Below are 22715 nucleotides of genomic sequence, written 5' to 3'. Positions count from 1 at the left end.
CTCGTGAAGGCATGCGGGGGTGTTACCTGGCATACACGAAAGTGCGTTACGAGCGAACTATTGAAAACATTGTCATATTCGCATCTGCGTGTCGATCTTCTTAATATTTGAAATCGCGAACCTTTACCGGCTCTCTTCGCCATCTGTCGTTCTTGTTGTTGCATCTTATCGCATCTTGTTGCATGAGTATACCACGTGTTTTTCTTTGTCTCTTTTCCTTTTATTTAGTTCGAATAGATATTAAGATATAGCTTGTGATAGACAGCGCTGTTCTAGCCTTTTCAGATCGATTTCTGTAAGGCGGAAATTACCAGCATGACAAATCGCAATTTTCAGAGGTGCGACCTTATAACAGTTCATAAAGCGAACCGTTCGCTTGTTGGTCAGAATCGCGCTTTTGTCAGCAAAAACAGTAATCGGAGCAGCACTGCGAAAGGGCCTTAGGATAGCTGCTTTGGCAGCAATCCACTTTCCACATATCCGTCTATATACAATCTGCTACGCAAATACATTTGATTTTCAGTGAACAGTTTCTCAAAAGCGTCCTTAGTCATCAGTTTGGGACAATGTTACGTAGAACAGAAATACATTTTGTAGCAGATTTCGGGGACGGATATCTCAAAAGTGGCTGCTACATATAGCGGCCACCTTAAGTTAAGTTTAAGTTAAAGTTAAGTTTAAGTTAAGTTTAACCACATTGTTAAGTCAGGTCTGCCTATAGGCAGACCTGAATTAACAATACCGCTGGACTTCAATTTCACAGTTGCAACAGTGTGTCCTAAGGTGAACTATGCGGAAGTTAATGAAACACGTTTTTTTATTAGCTATGTGGATATTACGATCGGTCATGCAAGTAACGTCCGCCTGTTCAGGTGATCCACCCGAATAGGCCGAATCGCGCTACGTGCTCAGTACGATGTTTAAAGACACGCGCGCACACACGCAAACACACACGCGCGCGCACACACACACACACACACACACACACACACACACACACACACACACACACACACACACACACACACACACACACACACACACACACACACACACACACACACACACACACACACACACACACACACACACACACACACACACACGCGCGCGCACACACACACACACACACACACACACACACACACACAAACACACACACACAAACACACACACACACACAAACACACACACACACACACACACACACGCACAAACGATATTTGTACATGCGTCCTTGTCTATTTCTGCTTTCCACTTCTATCTGCCTCATTTTCCCCTCCCACCCCTCCCCGTTGGCCGCTCTTCATATGTCAGCCTCAAGATTAGACAATTACGATGAAGTTGTCCACCCTTTGCTTTTTCCAGCTCCTTCATTTTTTCCCTCTAATAATCAACCATTTATCTCTCTCTTGAGGGCACATTTTATGTTTGTTACCAAATCAGTGCTTCATACTGACTCTGATAAAACATAAAACGTGATTTCTATAAGCCGGCTGCCCACTGTTAACCAGACCTTACTCATTGAACAGTTCGGAAATGTTTCAAGGGCGTCTATTCCTCTCACGAAGGAGGCTCATTTACAATCGCGCAGTGTGTATTGGGCGTAATGAAAGCTTCACTGATCCTTCAAGGCATCATTTCATCCAGGCACCGAGGTTTACTTCCATATCATGAAGTAAACCTTCTTTAAAGCTTTCCGACAAGGCCATCTCTCACCTGCAGTAAATATCATCATCAGGTTTATTCGCTCGTTTTATATTTACATTTCTTTTCCTTCTTTCCTTTCTACTCGGGAATCTTTTAATCCCCTTCCCCCTCCCTCTAGGCAGAGTAGCATGTCAGCAGTCGTATGCGCGCCGGCAATATTATCTGGCTTACCATAAAGCGCTTCTAACTCCATTTACACATGCATACTTCCCTCGTAACCAAGTTCACAGTTAACATGCCCCTTGACATTTCATAACGCAGCCTGCCGCGTTTTAAAGATCACCTAAACAGTCATTTAGTCAGCATGAGTAACCATGATTACAAACTCGTGCGCATTCTCGCAATTACTATGTTTGTTCTGCGATATCCAAGCCGACATGATGTTAAAATTAGTGCCGCGTGATGCTTTCGTCTTATGCACAATAACCGCGCAATTTAACTGATTGCTGCAATGCTTTCATTTCTATTCGCTTTTGGAGAGCTATGGGGATACAATAGATACAAGGTGCTCTGGGGTATGTGGAAAGGCGTAGTGGTTCTAGAAATCATATTTGGAAATGCTGTTGTTTGCTCGAAGTCAGGCGTACAATCAGGACTCGATGGCAACCAAAGGTCAGTGGAATGCCTCGCATTGGGAGCTCACGAGAAGACTACGAATGAAGTTGTGCAGGGTGATATGGGCTGGACAAGTTTTTAAGTGAAGGAAGTTCAGAGTAAAAGTGATTTCGAAGAACGACTGACGAATATGAAGGGAAGTAAATGGGTTGCGAGTGTTTATGCATTTGTACAGAAAAAAAAAAAACCGTTGAATCACAGTGAAGGAAGAGCGAGGGGGTGATATAAGGAAGGAAGGGATGTTAACTAGTCAAGAGTCCAATTGTCTACCCTATACTGGGGGAAGGAAGAAGGGGAAGAGAGAAAGAAGGGAGAGAAAGTGGGTATGGAGACGTGCACAGGCAGAGTGAATGAAAATAACTATAGTAAGCTTACCAGCAAGTATTCGACCGGTATGGTTAGCAGCATGACAACAAAGAACGTCAAACGCAAAGTCAGAGAGGCCGAGACAATCTCATGCATGGGTCCTTAGGGCTCAGCTCACACTTGTCCTGTAAATAGCAGAAATAAAGTTTATAACCACCACCACCATGCATGGGTGTCGGCAATGGAACAGAAACCTGCCATAAGTAACTACCTAAGAGGAAAAAACCAAAATCGGGAAAGAAACAATTTATCATAACTCAAAGCGAAGCTCCTTACTTTTCGAAATAAGATCAGCAGATGCCTTAGAACGCGTAGTTATAAAGTGAGAATTAAAAAAAAACATGTGTTTGCTGCGGTAAAGCTAAGGAAACGATGGAACATGTTTTATTAGAATAAGAAGATATCTACCCGGCTGTCGGTTTAGGCTCCTCTGGCCACTTTGAAGCCCTTGGGTTCAGGGATAGCAGAGGGAAAGTAAACATGTCCGCAATAGAGGTGAGTAAGGTGCGATTGGAGGTTTGGTGGCAGAAAAGTAGGAAGACCACAATCAATGGAGGCGTACAAAAAACAAAGTTCCCAGTAGTGGTTCAGAAAGTTTGGTACTGGGCATTCTTTGTGTGCGTGTGTGTGTGTGTGTGTGTGTGTGTGTGTGTGTGTGTGTGTGTGTTTTCTTTAAAAAGATAGGAGGAAGGACACTAAGCAAAATAGGAACAAGATCTTGGTGTACCGCCCCGTTTCCATGAGGACGTACATAGCAGCCATCCATTCGTGAAGCACGTGCTCGAGACAGGTGAAGAAGTAGAAAATGTATGGTCATGCTGGCACTAGCTTCTCCGCGTTTATAGCGTTTTTGTTCTCGCAGAGAACAGCGGAATCCATTTAAAAATGATATAGATAGATAGATAGATAGATAGATAGATAGATAGATAGATAGATAGATAGATAGATAGATAGATAGATAGATAGATAGATAGATAGATAGATAGATAGATAGATAGATAGATAGATAGATAGATAGATAGATAGATAGATAGATAGATAGATAGATAGATAGATAGATAGATAGATAGATAGATAGATAGATAGATAGATAGATAGATAGATAGATAGATAGATAGATAGATGCCACCGAAAGGGCTAAAGGCGCATATAGACTCTGACGCAAAGCGCTCGATGTACGCGTAGTTATTATGCTGCGTCATCAAGAATCAGCTGCACAAGTAGTGCACGTCCAGCTTGACGGTGCGTCCGGCAGGATTCGACTCACGCCAGGCTCGGTGGCGCGCTGGAAGCGCTGTATAGTATGGCCGTAGCATGAGCATTGGTACGAGCCTCGGGCGGACTGTGGCGGAGGCCGTAGTTTAAACAATCCCTGTAATTTTTTTTCTCGCCTGTTCGCGTGGCTCCTTTGAAGGCAGTCTGAGAACTCGCTTAATTATATGCCCCATCAACAGCTAAAGAAAAAGGCAATTAAAAAAAAGAAAGAAAACTATGCACGGGAAGCATGGAGAAGGCGTACGTGCGAAAATGAGATGGCATTTGCGGCGCGCCCAGACAGACGGTCGTTTGCGGACGCCGCGACTGTCAAGTATTTGTGCCCTGCGTTGGCGTCTGCTCGCCTTCTCACGGGATGTGTGCGTGCCGTACGGGTACACGTTGGCCTTGTCTGCAAACAAGCGTCGGCGGTGCCGTTTTTATAACGCAGTCTTCCGGCCTTAAAACGCCTTCAGTGCATACGTGGCTGCTCGTCCTTGCTGCGTGCTCGCAGGCCCCTATGCACGACACTTTTCAGAAGATAAATACACTTGGTGTAGTCGCTCCATTCACAAATAGCCTGCTCACAAAAAAAATAATAATAAAAGGAATAAAAAAATAAAGAAACAAAGACTCATACTGTTTCATACTGTATATACACTTCAGGCGTGTATGGTGCATATGCACGTAAGCCGTCAAAGCAGCTTCCTTACGCATTTACAGTCGCGGTCATACTTATTTGAAAACACGTCCTAAAAAAAAGACGCGAAAGAGGATATTAGGTTAAGGCATATTAGTAAACTACGCTCCTGCAATTGCAAAGCAGTCACATTTGCCGTGAGAGGAGACATGGCAAGCCAGAAAAGACATTTATAAACGACATATGGGTAGCCACCACGCCCCGAAGTTTCCGTCCCAGCTCACCGGTGTGGCCTGAACATTGGCTGCGTCTACTCGGACCTAGTTAATCGCTTACCCGTGAAGAAGGGCTAAATTGCATTACAACGTAACAAAAGGCACATAGCAAGTTTCGAGAACCTTTCCTGCGCCAATGCAGCCCCAATACAAGAAAAATACCTTGAAATTCGTGATGGTACACTGACGTGTGCTGGCGCGGATGTTTCGGCGGTGAAATTCGTGAGATAAAAGTCTGGTTTTCATTTCCCCCAGTGATAACTATATACCGCGAAACTAATGAAATGATGGCCTTGAACATGTACTTTGCCTGTCTAAATGTACATAGTGTTGGTCTTTATAGGAAACAGAAATTCACAGTCACTACACGGTACACGGTTCTACCCCAATCAGAATGCGGCCGCCACAACCAAGATTCTATCACGCGACCTCAGGCTCTACAGCAGGTACGCTATATTCCCGAGGCACAACGACGGTTACGTATCGGCAGCGTGATGTGTGGTGCTGCACCACTATTCTTTAATACTTTCTGATTTATAATAAGTAGCCTTAGATTTTACGGTAAGACATAACTCTGACTGTGAGAACGCTTTACGTACGCCCAATCGAGTGTAGTTTATTTGCGCCATTACTGAAGTATTACACAAGATATGATCAACTCGGACTTGTCCCTGAATCAAAGAGACCATGTTTTCTTCTGCTCCAGATTATTGCGAAGGATTTGGGCAGGAGGGCGAGGCAGCTGTCTTCGGTTACCCGGTGGCGGATAGTTCTAAGGAACGAGTTCTAAGCTATAACCGGGCCAAATAACTTTGGTGTTGTCATTGTACTTCATTCCTTTCAAGCATAAATTTCTTGCTGACTGTGATGTCGGTCAGATGTGGGGAAAAATGACGCGTTCTTCTGGCTTTCGTACTCGTATTGTTGTCCTAACAACGAAATGCTGGTTTTGCTGCAGCTGGACAACTTAAGAGAAAGATAACGTAATTTCTGATAATGACGCCCATATCTTATCTGCTGATTAACCAGACGAGTTAAAAGAACGAGAAACGGCCGTATATCCGACGGATTAGCTTAGATGATAATAAGCCACTTTCTATTTTAACATTACTTTGTGCTTACTTCCATTGATCCTCTCACGTAGTTAATGTTAGGTCCCGCACGGCGATTCAGGCAGTGTTAATTGTTCCTTTTCGCTTACTGGAGAGCGCCATAAGTACTAGGGAGTTATAGCTCAACGAGCCAGCGGGCCCAGCGCGCCCGCGTAGATGCCACTGCGCATGTTGTACCGCGCATGCGCACTGGCGTCTACGCTGGCCCGCTGGGCCAGCTGGCTCGCTGAGCTATAAATTTCTACTTTTATCACCACATGGTAGGAAATTAGTGCACGCAGGAAGGCATCTCCTCGTTTACCCTACAGACGATAAGGTCATAACGAGCTTATCAGGGAAGTACGTCTGCGCGAGCATCGTCTAATAGCTCGCGATAGATGAGGTAATATACAGTAGTCCTTGACACCCGGCCACGTTGCTACCTATATACAACGTGTGACTCGACGACTGAACTTACCGCATAGCATCCGGAGCCCTGCACTTCACCTCTCATTACCTTTTGCCCATCCTCGTTCACGCAATGCAAAAATAACTGCTCAAAGTTGAAGGAAACACTCTACCAAGACGCAGTGACCTTGCAGTGATAACCTTTTCTGTGCGTTCGAAATATGCGCTTTCCGTTAGCGTAAGTCCCATATAATGCGAATTATAGTGTGCCATGTATTGGTTTATACTGACAGCATACAACTGGGTATTCTGTCGAGAGTGCAGCTTTGTTATGTCCGCTGTTGCCATGGTTTTAGGCCACTGCTTCGGCCTTTTTTTACCGTTCACGAATGCATTACCAAACACTTAACTTCTTCTTACGTTTACTTATGTGATAGCTTTCTTTGTCAATTGCCTTCCTTGGCTCTCTCGCCCGAGAACACGTGTTCAACTGAGTTGCCGAGTACGTTCGTCGCCGAACGCCAGCTTCAGCTCATTGAGACGCAAGTGCTGTCGTTCGAGAGAGAGAGCGAAATCCCTTTATTTTACTATTGAAAAAAAAATGTATCGATGCCCACAGTCCAGGGCGTCGCTTGCGACATGCTTCAGCGCTAGGCCGATAAAGTCCGCAAGGAATCGTTGGTCGTGAAGGGTAGTTGAGGTGGTCAGCCATTCGGCACAAGGGATAAGTGGGGGAGATGGGGGATTGGGTAAGCGGGTAGTTTTGGATGGCATTGCCACAGGATGTGCGATGTGTTGCGAGGATACACCCCACAGTGACTACAGCGAGGGAGGTCTTCAGTAAGTAGGCCTTGGAGGAGGTGCTTCCGTGCTGGAGTGAGCAGGGTGTTTGTCTGAGCTTGTCGGATGAGTGTGCCCTGTTGCCTTGTAATGTTTTGGTGTAGTCCAGAGCATACCCTGCGTGCGTCCCTAAATAAGTGCAATTGTGGTTGAGGCGTTGGTGAGACGAATATATTTATTAAGGGGATTTTGGGAGCCTTCGAGTATCATATCGCTGGCAAGCTGATTAGCTCGTTCATTCCCCAACATCCCCTCATGGCTAGGAATCCAGACAACCTCTACCTGTCGATGGAGACATTCTTGTAACTGCTTTGTTGTGATATGTTTAGGGAAGTCGTCATGTATGAGTTTTCTACATGTTGACATTGAATAATAAAATATGATAGTTGTAGTGATAAGTGTCACTGGGAGATGTATTGCTGCTTCTACCACTCGTCATGCTGTGGTCGTATCAGTGTCCGAATGGTGGGATCCATGACCGCTATAGCAGTACCTTTGTCTTGGACGCTAGCATCTGTGTAGTAATATGTGCCATGTGGGTTGCGCCCTATGTGTCTTTTGAAGTATGCAATACTATTTGTGTCCGCCTATACCCTTATTTATCTCAGGGTGCATTTGGGAGTGGTGCGCTTTTGAGGAGTGACGTATTTTGCGGTGGAAGTGATAATGTGGCTGGTACGGGTGTGGGTGATGGTTCAAAGCCTACACCATGAAGTATGTGTCTACTCTGCGCAGACTGTTGGAGCCGGAGTTCTTGCCTCCGTTTGTGCGTGATAATTATTTCGGTGGTGGTATTGTGGCATCCCATGTCGCAAGCAGTTGCGTGCTCGCGCTGACGGGGAGTCCCTTTGCTAGCTTGATAGCCTTGCGAATTAGCGCATCGATGCGTGCCGTATCTTGTTTACAGATATTGGTATAAGGCAAATGGTATCGGGGTCTGGATATAAGTAACGCGTCGCGATGGCGTAGCATGCCTGCTTCTTTTAGTCCATGGTTTCTATTCGATATACTTCGCATCATTTGAAGAACTTGCTCTCCTTGTCTATAGCAAGTATATTGTAGCGGCGGGGCCACCGCTTTTCTGTACATGGAGCCCTATTATCATCAAACATATTTGCTCGGTTATGGGTGTGTTCTCACGCATAATCGTGATGCATGGGGATTTCCACCTGGGTTTATGTACTAGAAGAAGTAATGATTTTTCCGGAGCACATCGGAATCCAATTTGTGCTGCCGCAGCCTGGGCTTTGTTGAAAGCCTGAAGTGTGTATTGTATGAAACCTGGGGATCTTCTTTTTATCCAGATTGTAATATCATCGGTATAAATTGTGTATTTGATGTTAGAACTGTTAGAACTTGTTGTAGTGCCCTGTGTATTCTGCGCATGACTATAGGTTGAACAACGAGGGGGAGATAACTGATCCTTGCGGTATGCCTTTCAGAGGGCGCAGGTAAGCCTGTGACGTCATGCTACCTACGGTAATCGTGAAGGTGCGTTCCTTGAGAAAGCTACGGGTGTAATTATATAGTTTTATGCTACATTCAGTAGCTGCAAGTTCCTGTAGCAAATCGTCGTGTGTAACATAATCGAAGGCATTTCTAAGATCTATTGCAAGGATAGCTCTTAGTTGGGCCATGCTGGGTTCTCTGGGATTGATATCTTCCTGTATTGTTGGAGCAACACATCCTGTGTAGATATGAGCTGCCTGCATTCTATAATGAAGTAGCTTAAGTATGCTGTTCTATCTAGATGTGTACGGAGCCTATTGAGTGTCATACGCTGTAATAGTTTCCCCTCACGGGAGGTAAGAGATGTTGGTCGTAGATTTTCAACTTCTAGGGGCTTTCCCGGTTTCGGTATATGAACACTATCCTAGCCGTCTTCCAGTCATGTGGCAGCTGTCATGTATCCCATGCTTTGTTCATTTGTTGAAGGAGGAATTCATAGTCGTCTTTGGTGAGATTTCGAAGCTGCGACGTTGCTATTTGATCGGGACTGGGACTTATATTGGATTTCGCCTCGGCTATCGTTGCTCGAGCTCCGCACGTGTAATTTCCCCACTAAGGTTCGAGTTCGTAGGCTCTGGGTCTGTGTAATTGGCACACTGATGGTTAGATGCTGTGGCTATGTGCTTGTCATGTAGTTTTTGGAACATATCCTCCGGTGTTTGGTAGCCATCTAGCAGCTTGCGGAGTGAGCTTGTTGTTTTGGTTTTGGCCTGCGTTAGGTCTGAAAGAGCCCTTATAAAGTGCTAGGCCCACCCCAGCTGCAGTGTATTGCTGAGATTGTGTAGTATGCCAGCTTTCGAAGGTGAGATGGTCAGAATATGCACCAGTCTCTTCGTTTAGTAGCATTATGCGCCTTCGGAGTCACCTATTGGTTTCGTTCTTTTCCATCGTATGATCGGACTCTGCCTCGCTTCCCACATGTGAAGAAGACGCCTATTTATGTTGGGGGGGGGGGGGGTGTTCTGTTTCGCTAATTTCTGTGGCATGTGCTTTCACACACTTCTTCAGAGACACGCTCCATGACTGTAGTGTATGCTCCTTTATGTCTTCTATTGGTTCTTTCCTAAAGCTAGTCCAGTTTGTTAAGCGGCGCTTGCATATTCTTCGTTTATAACATCCTGTGCGCAGTACTACATCTATTAGGGTATGGTCACTGGAGGACGTGTCGCGTGTCGCGTGTCGCGTGGGTGAGTCGACATCGTTTAGCAACGTGAAGTTTTCCAGCGGTATGATCCAGTGGACGTAGGTGCCTTTGTGGGTGTTTGTTGAGTTCTCCCAAGACGTATGCGCCGCGTTAAAGTCTCCTGCAATTAGATGTGCGAAGTGTCTTGCAGCGCGCATATGTGTTACTTCCGCGAGAAAATCTGCTTTCTGTTTTGGTGAACTTTGCTGCTGGTGGTTGATGCGTAGTTTTTCTCTGCCGCCTGGGCTGACCGTCGCCCATCCGTCGCCGAAGTCCGCTATACGCGTCTCTTGTCAAGACACGCCGTTTCGTCTTGCCGGCTCCCCGCAGCATCGCTCAGAGCGACTCCCAGAGTGCGTGGGACGATCACGATTTTAAAGCGAACCGTCGGAAGAGTATCTGGCCTCCGCGGAGTAAACCAGCGGTAAATAATGCGCCAATTGCACATATGTTATCATGCCATCGTCGTCACGCTGTCGTCATGCCGTCTTGGTCATGATGCCGTCATCATCTCCGTTGTCGTCACGCCATGCACGCGTCTTCGCGCCGTCGTCGTCTTCGTCACCCTGTCGTGCCGTCTGTCTAAACATGTCGACAATAATTAGTGCCGTCATCATCAAGCGCCGTTATCGACGTCAGTATAGTATACTTCATCGTATCTGGTTGCAAGTATAGCGTACCGTTACAGGTAGCTTTTTGTATCGTATACGTCGTTCAGCTATATGCTTTAATCGTTGCACGTGCGGCAATTCATGGGAGAACGTAGAACCCCTTCTGTTAAGCTGTCCTAAGTTCGAACAGCGAAGATGTTCGTTGAGGACAAGATTAACGTCCTTCCGCAATTCATTGTCAACATTAAGGAATTATCTTCTTTCCAATCGGCTTTACTAAACTACCTTAATGAGCAAACCTGCTATACCAGCTGATCTTTCCTAAACTACCATGTTATCCTGCTTGAGCGCCCTACTACCTTTGATCGCTGTCATGTATTTGTTGCATTAGTGATGATCCTCGATGATCTTCCTTTCAGCATATAAGCGTTACTTAGGCCATGGGACAACGTGACATCGATCAGCTCTGAAAACTTTAATAACCTTCTTCACAGAAAGTGTCATTATATATCTGTATTAACACTTAGTATGCCTTTGTGTGGTTATTTATTTTGTATTATTCGATCGACTTGTTTGATTGACTTGCGTTTAGAAAGTGCAGAATGAAATGTGCCGTTTTGTTGCTGTTTCTTTTTCTACATTGACTGTTTAAGCATGTTTGCGAGATGTGCTTTATTGCCGGAACGTTTTTTCCTACCACATCGTGTTATCATCATTTGATCAGTGAATAATTTATTGGTTGTGGAGATGCCGACGACACAATATATAAATGCCAATTTTTACAATTTCATCCAAATAAATCCCTCGCTAACTCAATATTTCGCAAGTATTTCTAGTGTGCCCATTTCATTTCTGTGGTCTGCATAAGCTATTATCTCAATTTGACAATCATCTTTGATTATTTCTGCAGCAACATCTTTCTTTTTTTCCTGAGCCAGGCAGTCGTTCAATCATTCTTGCACAGGGCCCTGAAAGGAACCGTTTTCGGTGTGAACAAAACCAAGAGAAGAAATCGACTATATATGTCTGTCGGGGGTTCCTGCGCCCGCGTTTTCGTCTTTGCACACGGCGCTCGCGCTGCTGTCGTTATTCAGCAGGGCCGCGGACAACGTGAAGTCGAGGGGGCCACGCACAGCATCGCGACTGACACCTGTCGCGGGCGCGCAGGCGCTGGGTCGGCGTTGCACAGGTGGCCGAGCCGCTTTTTTTTTCCGTCGACGCAGCAACTTTGCACTGGAGGCCCTTCCGCACGATCCTAGCGGACGCTCTCGGCCGCTGAGCATTCGAGTTCGCCGCCGCAACTTCCGCGTAGTACAGGCATCTCAAACACACGGCCCGCGCAGCTTCTCTATGCGGCCTGCGGATACTTCCTTGGCACTCTTGGCCTTTCCTTCCCTCTGTCTTCAAAGCCTTTGGCAGCTATCGATCCCCTTCGGCTTTCAGCAGGAGACAGGTCGGCCGGCGAGGAGCCACTGCGCCGCACATGCCACAAGGGGCCTCTACTGATGTTGAGATTCCTGGGGGTATCCTGTAAGTGTCCGCCTAGTGGACTGTCCATTTTGGCGGCCGCCTCTGATTGGCTGGAGCTGTACGGGCGACAAGGCGACTGGCTGGGGCCGCCTGTCTCCTTTTCGCTTGTACCCCATCCCAGCCAATCAGCACTCCAGCAGCAGCCGAAATGGACAGTCCAGTAGGTGCACTCTTACGGTATAGCGCTCCCGGGTATAGTGTAATGCCCTTCCGCGCTACAAGAGTGTCGTTCGGTTTCACCGCAGTCCTACGACTCATAGTTTTCCTGAGCGCGAGCGTCTTTCATTCGCGCGTTCCGAGGTATATTCGCGCAAAATCGGACAGTGAGTGTTCACCAGAGATATTATAGAATGCGAAAAGTTTCGCGAAGCATCGATCATTTTTTTTAGCCGTCATGCATTGTCAAGTTTGTGCGCATGCATTTGTGGCGTTAAGTCAGCCGGTGTGTTGTCGAAACTCCCCGCGTCGCGATGAAGTTTGGGTAATATCGATGGATTTTTGTTGCAATCGACACTGTAAGAACGGCCGAACTTTCGCTTCATCCTCCGCGGTGGCGCAGTGGTTACGGCATTGCGCTGCCGAGCAAGAGGTCGCAGCTTCGTTTCCAGGCTGTGACGGATGCATTTGGATGATGGGCATACACGGTCGTTTAACTTCGGGTGAGCGTTATGAAACCGGAGGTGCCTCAAAATTATTCCCGTGGTATCCCACTATGGCGGATCTCATGGTCAGACTGGCATTGAGCCGCAAGGCTCTGCAATTTAACGAACATTTAACTTTGTCCTTCATGTAGAAGCAAGGATGGAGAGCGCGTGTCGGTGCGATCCTCCCTTTCTCGTGCAATAACCAAAGAACGCAAGGACCTCTTAGACCATGCACTGCCAGAACGGACCAGTGGAAGCTCTGCGATGGACAAGCAGAAGTAACGGAGCTCGGTGTCCAAACCGAAGTATTAGAGTGTGCTAATTAAAAAGCCAGGGCTCCTACTATGGACTCTGCGGAGGTAAAGAAGAAAGCATGAACTTAACCAGAGCCACTGTACAGTTGGCAGCCCTGCACTCAGAAAATAAACAAAATGCAAGAAATATGTATATATAGAAGGCAAAGAGGAAGCGCAAGCAAGATCCACGCTTCAGCGCGCGCTACGTGAAGCCCGTAACAACGACCACAGCCTGTTCTGCAATTTCAACGGTTTCACGATCTCCGCTCGGAGAGCCTGCTTACTGCCCGAACGTTCGCTTTGTCTCATCGCCTCCGCGAACTTTACGCGAACATTTTTTTTATTTTAATATTTTTAATAACTCTGAGTTCCACAAGAAGCGACCATTCGACACAACTTCTTCGAAAACAGCGCACCTCTGATAAGCACCTCTGTCGACAATGCATTTAATTATGTTGCATTTCCAAAGCTCGTCCTTTGCGTCGAAATCAGCGTTGAAGCACTCAATGCGGCATGCGGAGTCCATGTTTCTTTGTACATGGCCTACGTTCTTGCAGTTCGATTTTCTTGTCGACGGTCGCAAGATATACTTGAGAAATATATACCCGAAGGCAACACAGAGAAAGGAGGTTAGAAAGGTTCGTGGAGCAAAACCATATCTTTCGAAACAATTTCTAATTTTCACACGTCTTCTGACGTCATTGCCTCATCGCTGCTATGACAGAATGAAAAAAGAAAGCTACAATGGCCGTCGAAGCACCGCAGTGCAACATCGTGTGGTCCGTGTGCAAGGATTTGCAATGGTAGTTCACCGTCGCTGACCGTCATGCTTGCGTCTGCCGATGCCGGAAAAATTCCGGCTAGGATTGTGCTTGTGAAGTCCACACGCACTCAGCACCGCAGTCTCGCTGCACCGTAGCGAGACCGCCCGCATGCTCGCAAAACACGTGATACAAGTAAGATAGCGCAGTAAGGACGAGGGACAAGTCTAGACAGGACAAGCGCTATCCTGTCTCGATTTGTCCCTCGTCCTTACTGCGCTATGTTAATTTTATCACGGTGAATAACCAACATGCCCGGACCTATTCGCTTTTGAAATCGCAAAACACGTTTCGCGCTGGGAGATGTCTGTGAAATCCCGTGGCTTACGTTCGAATTAGTGAAAAGAAAATTTGTCATCAACCTTAATGTGGCATACGAAGCGAGAGTGAAAATCCACACGGATTACTCGAGGACAAGACATCGCAGCCGATAAGTTTTTTTCCTGACCGGCGCAACGAACCCGGGACCATCGCTGACCACAGGCATGATCAGTGATTGAATTATTGATGCATCGCGATGATACTGGAAATGCTAGCAACAAATGCGTCGACGTTAATTTTACGATGAACTGTTCCATTGCATGTCCTGAAGGTTCATTTCAGCTCTTGCTGTTCTTCCATTGATCGAAAAGTTTAAGTGGAGCGGTGGTCGCTCTGCCAACTGATTTAACCAGGAGGGTATGGAAGTCAGCAGCGCGAGGTTAAACTAATTGACAACTCGACGCTCAATATGAGTTTTCAAATCAAGTCAAATCAAATCAATCCGGATCAAATCAACTTTTTTTCAGGTACTATGAAGTGCGTGCACAATAACTACGTCGATAGCAAGAGGTTAGTTTCTGGTCGAAAAAAAAAAAAAAACTTCATTCGCAGCTAAGTCGTAGGGAAAAGCGCTGAACAAAACCCAAAAAGGAATACATAGAGAAATGCAAATTCACAGCTTGCATAAATATTGGGCTCAGTGAAAACCATATAAACCGCTTCGACCAATTAATTGAAAATTTTGATTATTTAGATTGATTGTTACGATTTCAGATTTATCGCTGTTAAAAGGTACATTTTAAAATTACTTTGTATGATATATATTTTCATAGCATTTGGTTGTGGTTGTATTGCTTTCTTCTGCGTGCTAGACGTTTTTCCACCTTACCGATGACTTTGTTGCGATTTTTATTTTTTTCTGTGTGCTAGATGTTCTTTATAATTCCTCCGGCATATATAGCTGTCTTCCGTGTATGTGTTAACAAATGTGAACTTATATTGTGCCTGCTCTCTTCTGTATAGCTTCATTTCGGCCTTGAAGGTACGAAAGTAAATAAATAACTCAAACAAATTTTTGCGGTGTTAATGAGTATAGATACTCTCTTAATCGCTTTTCCCGTCTGTGTTGTGTACAGCCTTTGTCCCCCAACTGGCTACGTCATCGTTCATGCGAGTCATGTATCACCGTGGTTGAGTGTCCGCACAAGCTCCTGAGTCATGCGTACTCGGTGCTCACTGTTGCTGAACAGGTGGGTCACCTCCTCTTCGGGCCGATGGCATCTGCAAGCAAACTACATTTTAAAACGTATAGACGGAGAAGTGCAGGCGCGCCAAGCTTTTTGTGACGAACATTTCCTGCATTGTTGACTTGTCGGTGACCATAGCAAGTTTTATGTGAAATGTTATTAGGAGTGGTTGAATTTCACAAGTCGCGCGGAGTCGTTCGGGTCGGAAAACTTTCTCCGCACGATCGCTACGTGCCGGGAAAGACGTAGTGTGTGTGTGTGTGTGTGTGTGTGTGTGTGTGTGTGTGTGTGTGTGTGTGTGTGTGTGTGTGTGTGCGTGCGTGCGTGTGTGTGTGTGTGTGCGTGCGTGCGTGTGTGTGCGTGCGTGCGTGCGTGTGTGTGTGTGTGCGTGTGTGTGTGTGTGTGTGTGTGTGTGTGTGTGTGTGTGTGTGCGCGCGTGCGTGTGTGTGTGTGTGCGCGCGCGCGCGTGCGTGTGTGTGTGCGTGTGTGTGCGTGTGTGTGTGTGTGTAAGCAAATTTTCTAGATTGTTTTTTTTTTCTTGTCGAGATCATTCTTTGATGATCCGCAATCATTTGTTTCTCTTTAATCTGCATTGACGGATGTTCTGGAAAATTCGGAGGGATGTTCTTGAGAACAGCAATTTGTGTGCTTGCGGCCTTTTCAGTGGCCAAACTTCCCACCACACACAAAACTGACAGAGTAATCTTGCTCATTATACCAGGGGGAAAACCTTAATTACCCTTTTATATACAGCACCTATATCGATACGCACGCACCCTCGCTGACAGTCGTATTGTGGCATGTCATAACATGGTAAAGCTATTTATGGGGAGGCCGCAAATATCGCCGCTATGAACTGCTATCCAACGTAAACGTCATGTCATCCTTTTGCCATGCCCAAAGAAACGCCGACGAAAGGTTTCTCGCTGCCACTCTACAGTGCCGCTTGGTGTGTCGCCTATTGCGGCTAACACCGCAACCGTTGATATGCCGATAACTTGGCGCATGCACACTCCATGTGACTGCTTGTGTATTTTGCAAAGGCAAACTTCCTGCTGTTCAGAGAATAAACGCAGCCGTATCATATACCAAATAGCAATACCTCACTCCGTTGTGTGCAAGACCGTACCGGTGTATCGGCTGCTGAGGGCAGTTATATGACGGGGTATGATTGGGAAGTGTGACGTGTGTTAGATACGAAGCCTTGGGAGTGACTGTTTATTTGTTTATTTATTTATTTATTTAATACATCAAGGACCCCTCGACTGGGGCATTGAACGAGGGGATGGCCAGTACATCTGTTTATTTATTCGTAGACATTCGTTTCAGCGATGACATTTGTCTAGTGTCCTCGTTTTTATCGCACATTATTTCGAAATTAATACTGTCTTGCTTGTCCAGTTATTCTAATGACAGGTTCGAAGGGGGAAGCAGGAACGATGAACTGCACACACGAACACGCACGCACGCACGCACGCACGCACGCACGCACGCACGCACGCACGCACGCACGCACGCACACACACACACACACACACACACACACACACACACACACACACACACACACACACACACACACACACACACACACACGCTCATGCATGCATGAGGGACTCCCCGCCACCCTCCGAGCACTGAGAGACATAAGTTCTGCCTATAAGTATACAGGTAGAATCGTGCGGCGGTGCCTAGAGCGATTGTAAGGGCGCAGCGAGTTATCGTTTTGAGGAGTTGATAACCCTTTTGCTGACGGGTTTCCCGGGAACTTCCACAGTGCTTCGCATGCGGGTGCATCTATTCTTTCGTTATCAGTATTTTCCAGGTCAGCAGGTATCCGTTGAATGCTGATGTCAGCGTGCGCATCTCGTTTACTTTTGCATTGATAACAGAAAATCGTGTCGGACGGCAGTTCACAGTATATGGGCTGAAGCCTTGATTTAAAATACGTAAGTATGACGAGTAGGGCATGTCCTCAGTTTTCAGAGGGTATGAGCGAGTACGTGCTGTGCTCTCTGAAACCGGTGCAGCCGACCTGACAGGGCACCACCAATGGATCAGATGCCGATATGCAGCTGTGCATCCGTCTCCGTTCATGCCGACTAATACTCCTGTCACACAGCAACAGTGGGCCCCGTTGAGATCAGGATCGAAAAACTCTATAGACTTCTCAAGGCTGACAAACTTTGCTCAGCGTCTCTCGACCCACCTGCGCTCGAAGATCGAAAAACTCCCTGGCTCCACATGCGAGTCGACAAGCATGCGGATTGTTTATTTTTTGTAGGCTTGTCTTCGTGTCCCAACTTTCTATATCGCCGTCATAAATTCGCTGTTTGCAACTCTCTTCCCATGGTTGAGGTTGAGAGAGGATTTTACGTTATCATTCCCCATTTCTTAATAGTATTTCCGGAGAGAGCATCTCCTGAACTGTTGGTATTAAATTGAATGGTCCGAATAAAACAACATCAGAGTGTCCATGGTTAGGAAGGACTCCGGGAATCCGGTAATTGTACGACGCCCTGGCTCGGAACTTCAGCGCTTGAGCACAGAACTACCACCGCAACCTAGCGCGCTCGCGTAAGTGAGCCGAATCCAGCGTTGTTCGCTGCACATGCGCCGCATTCCCGGCTAGCCATAATCCCCTATTGTTTCCTCTGCCGAGTATGTGTATATGCATATAATACCGCCCGGTTTCACAGCGCTCTGCAAGCGGGACGCTGCGGATGGCACCGGTGGCAGCAAAGCGAACCCCACAAGCGAGTGCGCCCGGTTTTCCGCAAGGCACTATAAGAAGAAGCCGTCGGAAGTCACGCTGGCTGGCTAATGGCCCAGCGGCGGCGCATCCGCTTTCACCCATAGTGGCTTTCAGCGAGCTCCCGCCCAACGACGCCTAGCTGCCGTTAAGCTGCCGCCGGCGCTGATCGCCCCCTGGCAGTCCCATCGCAGCCGCAAGGCATTTCTATGCGTGCGATGCCTCTCAGTCTGAGGTCAAGAATATTAAGTGGCGACGACGCCGGTTTGCACCGCCGCATACCAAAACGTGCGTGAACTGGCCGTCTCCGCACGAGGATACCCATACTTTAATCGAATCGATTGAAAACAGCGCATCCATGAAGCTTACTGACCTGATGTCAGTCCAACAAACAGCGGCCACGCGCTCGGCGTCGATGCAGCGCGCGGACGGAGCGAGGAGGGACTGAGCTAAAACGGTTGAGCGACGAACGCTCCTGCGCTCCAGCTTGCAACGGCGGCATGTTGCCACAAACGACCGCAGCACATGTGTTTCAACGTTACCTCATGGCCGCGTTTCGCGAACGTCGCCTTTGCTGCTTCGGCGGGGAGCTGACTCAAGCGCAGAGCGGCTGCTGGGCGTGAGCAATGGGGAAACGACTGCTATTTGCATTTATGCGTTTCCCGGGTTTTTTTTTTTTTTTTTGTCCGAATGAAAAACGAAGGTGGTGGCAGAACTCGCATTACAGTATGGCGGCATAACCGTAGAAGGTTGACATAAAGTATAAGGACGGGCGAGTTGGAAAGGATGCATAATTATTAATTCAGCCCGAAAACAACGGTAGGCGCAGAGGTTATAAGGACGCAGGACGAGCGCTGTCTAACAACTGAAGTTTCTTGAATAAAACGATCGAAAAAGAAAACGCGATAATACCAACTACCTGTGTGCGCAGCAAGTTGGTTTCCTGCGCACGCAGGTATAGCTTTTTTTTTTCGCGTGTTTTCTTTTTCGAGCGTTTTGTTCAATAAATTTCAGTTGTTAGACAGCGCTCGTCCTGCGTCCTTATAACCTCTGCGCCTTCCGTTGTTTTCGCGCTGATTAAAAGTACGAAGGTTGACATGCGCAGAATGGGCCTAACTTGAAAGGGATTGAAGTAGAACTGAACGCCTGGTTAATTCATAAGGGTTCATAATCACCGCCCATCTTTGTTTATTTTTTCGTCTTTCGCCGCGTTTGTCATAACCAGAGATAATATTATTTCAGCTGAATTTACACTCACGTTTCGTCTGTGTTACTGAGCGAGTGAACTGACGTTTTGCATCGGGCATATTAACTATTAAAACAGTCTGCAGGGCGTCATATCCGACCAGGGCTGTAATAAGCGCTGCACGACAGTACAATCTTAATGTCTCATCTAAACTCCGGGCTTCACATCCTTCCCGCGTTCCATTTACCTTTTGTCGGAAGAATATACGAGCTTTAATACATTATTCGATAATGCCGTGTTTTCTTTACGATCACTTCGTTCGGTCGTCGTACTCTGTACATAGCGGTCGTGATCTTCGTGGCACATTCCACGTTAGGTTCACTTGTGTATCTGAGATTCAGAATTTCCTCATGGTTTTCATTCAGACATATCATGGCTCAGATATGTCTCTAGAAACGACCGGCGAAGAAATGTCGAAAATTTGAGTGCTTTAGAAGCGACAATAATATTCAGACCAATAATAGGACCGGAAATGACTAATATCTACGCCAGGTGCTGAACGGGCGACGACCTTGACTTCGTCATCAGCTGTACCCGTCACTGTCGGGCTAATAGCCAAAATCGAAATAGTCGAAATAATAGCCATATCAAAATTTTGATCGCGATGATGTGATGCTAGCTTTTCCGGGATCGTCACAAGTATCGAAGAACGGGGCTTGAAAACAGGAAAAAAGAAAAAAAAATATCACGGCAACAATTGCTTTATTGTGAGGAAAGTACGGTGAAGGACCCGGTCGGGGGAGGCTGTAGCGTAAAAGATTACGCAATTAAAAGGAAAACGAAACTTCATTGGTTTCTTCTTCTCGCTAGCTTTCGCCAACTCCGTTTCATACCTCTCTTGCGCTTCCTCCAACTTCCCTCATCGTAGATGAGCTTGCGTCCACTTCCGTCACTTTGCTTCGCACTAGCCTACCAGAGAGCGTTTGTTCGTAGGCAAATCGCTACATGACTGGCTCAAAAGGCGGCACGCAAGGCTTCCGGGTCCTCGTCGTTTAGTATAAAGAATCAAATGCCGGCCGCGGGAATGCGGGCCCAGCGGTGCGCACGCACCATTCGGTGACTGGCGCGCGTGCAGAAAGCAAGAGGGCGCCCGAGCGGCGCGAAGCGTGTGCGATGCGTTCCAACGAGACACGCATCCAAGTGCTGCTGTCAGCCTTAGAGGAAAAATATGGGAAGGGCGGCAAGAAAGCCGAGATCGGTGCACGGCGATCTCCACGTACAACGCGTATGCAACGTTCGCAGCAGTGTGAGACGCTTCGCAATGCCAACATTTTTTCCGAGCGCCACGTACAGTTGTGGACCGCGCGTTCGTCCAAGGTCCGCCGCCTCGTTTCCCGGGAACTGGCGGCCATGGCGCTAAGAGCGCAGCTCAAGGCGACGCGATCGCTTTTCCGGTCATCAGGGAACGTCCGAGATGCCCTGACCTGAGCGTGACTCAGTAAAACAATCTCTGGTTTTGTTGTGCTGAAAGCGGCATGTGTTGTGAGGGTCGTTTGTGGGCGAGCTATAGGGGGCACGTTGTGAGGAACTTTGGTGTGAGGGGTACATAGTGCCGGATTGCATACACTACACCGCACTCTACGGAGCATTTTGCCGATGCCTCTGCGCAATAATTATATTACCCCGTCCTCTTACGAACATTTATTATTCGCATGCCACATATTATATCAAAGGCTCTAGACGGATTTCCAGGTTTTGCGCACTGAATGGACTTGGCAATTCGCGACAACCCCGATTCCTCTCACGGAGTATTTTTTCCCTATATATTTCAAGAGGCCCGTAAAGCTTCTGAAGTTTAGCACATGCGAATGCGATGCGTACGTAGCTAAAACATTCCTAAATGTCACAAATGATGCATGTACTTAGTTTCCTAGCTTTGCTTCTGTATTTTCCACCCGATGACACCACCACCACAATCGACATAGTCAGTACGTTCACAACGGTGCAGTGTAGCGCCCTTGGTGAAACAAGCAGTACCTTTTTCCACACAAATCGAGCCAGTTAGTTATATAGGATTAGACGGGACAAGTGAAGACGAATGTTATACTGAGAAGGCCTTTATTATAACAACAGAAGAAAAGTTGTTCTCGGTTCTTTGTTTCTTCGTTGTTTCGTTGAACATATATTTGGTTGCTACTGTGGCGGCACCTTGTCGATCTTTTTTTTCTCTCATACACTGACCGGTCATTCTCATCAACGGACAGAACCTACTTGCATAGCTGCCGTTGCATGCAATGCTCCGAGCAAAGTTCTTTGGTTTCACAATAGGTGCCATTTTATTTGCATTCGCATATATTGGAAGACTCATAATCTCCGCACGCATATATAGTGCTGCATATATTTTTATTTATTTTCTTATTTAAGACAGATTCATATTCATGTTGCTGGCTGTTGTGCGGCTGTGTAGAGCAGGTTGCCGCATTCGAGAGCCGTTCCGAGTAAGCGCATTGCGTTCCGGCATGTGTGTTTACGCGCAGCAAATACCTCGGTGAAAAAGGTTGCAACATTGCCACGAATTCGTGGAACTCGCATTAGCGCGGCACCTGCGCAATGTAGCGTTGGACAGTCGCGTCTTTCCCATCACGCGATCACACGTGTTCTACGTTTTGGAGTCCGCGTCCTTGCACGCTTGCCAGGCGCCGCAATTATGCAGCAGCCCCACGCGCCACTCTCACAAAAATAACCGATGTCTCAAAATCACCGATCACCGCGATGTTACATAGAGAGGACCCATCGTGCGGACTGGTAAATCACTCGGCCTTATTCTGATTGTTTCGACGATGAAATGTCTCATTACTCCGAGAACTTCACCACTGTTCAGAAATTTGCCAACGGCTGTTCGCCATTACACCGTAAAGGTTGATTCTTGCGCTGGGGTGACCAGTGGAATTTTCCAAGAAAAAGTACGTTTCCTGCGGGATTATCTAGTACTTTATGCCATGAAGCGTTATGTAAAGGGCGTCAACAAATCGTTTCGCAACAGAATGCTGCCCTATAAACAATTCTGATAGTCATCACCTAGCGCGCATTCGTACCATGCATGTGCATGACGACCTGTCAAAGCTGCCCTCGTAACGGTGACGTCGCGGGTGGTTGCGCGTGCAGGCCTTCCGTCGTCGAGGCTTGTGAAGTTGCAGCGCCATTCGTGCGGAATATCTGAAATGGCAGCGGTTCTTGGCAAAGGGAGAAAGAAAAGCCACGCCGGCGTCTAGAACGTGGCTGGCGGTGCGTGGAGCTTCAGCGTAGCGCCGCAAGCAGCGAGTTTTCTCCGAGTGGGGCGCGGCCCTGCATTGCAGGCCATAAATACGCGTTGCCGCGTAGCTGACAAGTGGGCCAAGGAACCGCGTGAGGCGCATGGCGGACCCTCACCTCGCGCTGACGTCAGAGCCGCCGCCCGCGCGCGCGCCCGGACGAGG

General features: G+C 47.2%; 1 long non-coding RNA gene across 1 annotated transcript in view; it reads right to left on the bottom strand.

Annotated features, from left to right (window-relative positions):
* Positions 1–18553, bottom strand: part of LOC142566421 (uncharacterized) — a 91714-nt gene extending 73161 nt beyond the window's left edge. The window contains exons 1-2 of the long non-coding RNA XR_012825061.1: positions 18427–18553; positions 15241–15335 (exon numbers count right to left, since the gene is read on the bottom strand). This is a non-coding gene — a long non-coding RNA (uncharacterized LOC142566421). The remainder of the gene's footprint in view (positions 1–15240; positions 15336–18426) is intronic.
* Positions 18554–22715: the final 4162 nt, after the last annotated feature.

Source organism: Dermacentor variabilis, chromosome 1 (assembly GCF_050947875.1).
Source record: "Dermacentor variabilis isolate Ectoservices chromosome 1, ASM5094787v1, whole genome shotgun sequence".
NCBI classification, from domain to species: domain Eukaryota; kingdom Metazoa; phylum Arthropoda; class Arachnida; order Ixodida; family Ixodidae; genus Dermacentor; species Dermacentor variabilis.
Note: the sequence above shows the minus strand (reverse complement) of the source record. Positions and strands in the feature narration are given on the sequence as shown.